A 3,846-nucleotide genomic window follows, 5' to 3' on the forward strand; every position below is an offset into this window, starting at 1 on the left:
CAATTTAGAAAGTCTTTCTGAAATCCTAGTATGTGTGTAGCATGGTTACATCCTTGAAGAACTTGAGAATTTGCATTTTATTATGGAGACAAAGCTTACCCTCAAGAAACATACACAGAATCATGGACAAAGAGGCAAAACCTTCTCCTCCAGGGCAAAGACCTTCTTTTACTCTCTTTGTATCCACAAAACATCTAGCTCAATTCAGTATACCTATTAATCACTCAATTAGCTGCCAAAATGGGAGTATGTTATAGGAACTTAGAGCAGATAGAGGAGTGGGTAGAAATGAAGGAGATAGGGTTTGAACCCAGGATTGAAGTATAACTAAGAGGAGGAGATCTGGACCTTATGGGTGGGGGAAACTCTGACCACAGATCAGACCATAGCTGGCCTGGCCATCAGGACATAGCTGGCCTGGCCATCAGGACATAGTAGTGGATAAGATAAGTAGGAGAAGTTATCGGTAAGAAGCCTCACATGATACAAAGAGATATTAAAGCCTAATTCTATTGGCAACAAAGAAGCAGTGAAAATTTTTTGATCAAGGGAGTGAAATTAATCACTAATAAGGTGATGTGAGGATGGTATGAAGGACAAGATACTGAAGGCAAGAGAAATTTTGAGGGAAATCACTAGTGATTTATGAAAGATGTGGAAATAAACTGTGTCATTAGGGCATAATATTCCTACTGGAAAAATAATTTAAAACATTATGACCTACTTCAGTTACTTTTTTCTGGAATAGAAACAAAATGGCTGTCATAATATGTCCACGTCTGCACCAGCTGTCTTGCAACCTGAAATCACACTAATGCTTTACTTTGTGAACGTTCTCTGCTTATTTTCTTTCTAGATGTTACTGTGGCAGCTTTGAGGCCCTGTGCCATTTTCTTATAGAGTATTCAGTATTCCACTTATTACAGAGGAAAATACACATGTACTTAGGCAGCCCCTTATCTCTGCCTAAAAACATCAGCAGGTACTTTTTCAAGTAGGAAGCCTCTACCATTCCTTGCCTGGGATTTCTTGGGAAGTATGAGGAAAATTCACATAGTTGTGATATAGCATGCTTCTTTACATTGGAGATAGAAGAGAGGAATTGAGAAGATCCTAAGATGTTTCTTCCAGCCAAAGTGGTCTTCCCTTCAGAGAGAGGGAAAAGATATTCTAATCTCTCAGTTATACCTGCACACACACAAACGTGTGTGTGTGTGTGTGTGTGTGTGTGTGTGTGTACACGTACACCATGGACATGTGGTCCTATTCACTGAGCTTTAGTGTTCCTCTTTGGGAATTCTGCTGGTGCAGCATAGGGAGGCAGGAAGGCAGACTGATAAATGCTTAAAGCACTGTCCACACCTGCTGGGCCACATTCCCATTAGTAGCAGATGCACCTGTGTCAGGAATCCTGTCAAAAAGTAGTTTGGGAGAAGGAGAATGTTCAGTGAGGACTGTAGAAAGGAGAATTTCCAGGTGGCCCCTGAGTGGCATTCAGGATCCTTGACAAAGCTTGCTCACAAGCTCATTCAGATACACCAAGACTGCCAATGTCTGTTAGAGACTTCTCAGTGTGACCTGGCACATTCCTGGTCTACAACCTGGTGGTAGCTTGCAAAGTGTTTCTCTCCTGAGCCAGAGCCACCACCACCCCTGCACAGTGCCTCAAGAGTTTTAACCTTATCTGCATGTCATAACACAGTCCTTTGTCAGTACCATGAGAAGCTGTCCTATGTTGACAAAGCAGTACAGTACTTGATTTGCTACAAGTAGTTTCTTGATTTCTGAGTCATTCTCATCAAATATCTTGGCATTTTGAGGTCACAATTCATTATTGACTCTTTGTTATTTGCCTGTGGGTTCTCCCTTCAAAGAGTATTGACATGAAAATATCTATGGGATATCCATGGGTATCCTTGAGACCTTAGTGTCTTCTTATGTTTCAGTTGTCACACTCACCAGAATCTGGAGCATAATTATTGCAGGGCTCCAGTTATTTCCTTTTCCAGTGTCTCATATTTTGCAACTAAGAACACTAAGTCAAAAGGAAAGGGGAAAATGGGAAAGGGACTAGATTAATAGCCCCAGAGGGGTCACATGGTAGATTTGGAGCTACAGCCCTCAGTCAGTGCTTAACAGTCAAGCACCACTCAGTAACTCATTCTGAGCCTCTTTTTCTTCCTTTCCCCAAAATGGGAAATTACCATCTGTATTCCTAGGCACCTACAAATTAAGACACTTACTTAATTTACAACTGTAAAGAATTAAATACTTCAAAATAAATCTACTATGGAAAGCAGAAGACTGGTACCCTGAAAACTACAAAATGTTACTGAAATAAATTAAAGGAGACCTAAATCAATGAAAAGACATAAAAGATAGGAAGACTTAACACTGTTAAGATGTTAGTGCTACACAAATTGAACCACAGATTCCATATCATCCCTATAAAAATTCCAAAAGCTTCTTTTATAGAAATGAAAAAAGTTAATTCTCAAATTAATGCAGAATTACAAGGGGCCACCAATAGCCAAAACAATCTTGAAAAGGAGAATAAAATTGGAGGACTACAATTTCAAAATGTACTATAAAGCTAGAGTAATTAAAATACTATGGTACCAGCTGGGCACAGTGGCACACACCTGTAATTCCTGTGCTTCAGGAGGCTAAAGCAAGAGGATCTCAAGTTCAAGGACAGCCTGGGCAAGTTAGTGAGACACTGTCTCAAAATAAAAAGAGCTGGGGGTATAGCTCAGTGGTAGAGGACTTCTGGCTTCAATCCACAGTACCACCAAGAAGAGAAAAGAAAAACAAACAAAATCACCTGGTATCATCATGAGGAAAATATACAGGACAACAGAACGGAACAGCAAGTCTAGAAATGAACCCCCACATATATGGCCAATAGGTTTTCAATAAAGGTGCCCAATACAACTTAATACAACTTCTTTCAACAAATAATTCTTGGAAAACCGAATGTCCACATGCAAAAGAACGAAGTTGGAACCTTGTTTTACATGATGTTCTGATTTGAATGTGGCTTTTCCCTGCCAACTTATGTTGAGGCTTAATTCCTCAGTGTAACAGTATAGAGATGGTGGGATCCTAAGAGGCATTTGGGGTCATAAGGGGGGAAAGGGGGGAACCCCTGTGAATAGATCAATGTTTTTCTTAAGAGATTGGGTTAGTTTTCTGAGACTGGATTTGGTCTCACAGGACTGGACTGAACAGGTTGCTAAACGTTGGGTTTAGAGGCTGGAGTTGTAGCTCAGAGGTAGAGTGCTTGCCTAACATGTGTGAGGCACCACATAAAAATAAATAAACAAAATAAAGGTATTATGTCCATCTACAACTAAAAGAAATTTTTTAAATTTTTTCAGTACTAGGGATTAAATGTAGTGCCTCATGCATATTAAGCAAGCACTGTGCATTCCCAACCCTTTAAAAACTTTTTTTGTTTTGTTTTGTTTTTAAATTTGGAGACAGAGTCTTGCTAAGTAGCCCAAGCTGGTCTTGAACTTGCAATCCTTCTGCCCCTGCCTCCTGAATAGGTATGCACCACTGTGCCCCACTTCAGCAGGTTGTTATACAGCCAGTTCAGTTTAGTTTCTTCATCGAGCTCATTTGATTCCTCTAATCATGTGACCTCTCCACCTCCATCTAGTACATTCTTCAACCATTTGATGCCAGACACCATGTTATGATGCAGTGTGAAGCACCTGCCCAATTTTGGACAGAACTGTGAGCCAAAATAAGCCTCTCATCTAGGCGTGGTGGTGCACACCTGTAATTCCAGCAGCTTGGGAGGCTGAGGTAGGAGGATGGCAAGTTCAAAGCCAGCCTCAC

The sequence above is a fragment of the Urocitellus parryii genome, chromosome 3 (assembly GCF_045843805.1).
Source record: "Urocitellus parryii isolate mUroPar1 chromosome 3, mUroPar1.hap1, whole genome shotgun sequence".
NCBI lineage: Eukaryota > Metazoa > Chordata > Mammalia > Rodentia > Sciuridae > Urocitellus > Urocitellus parryii.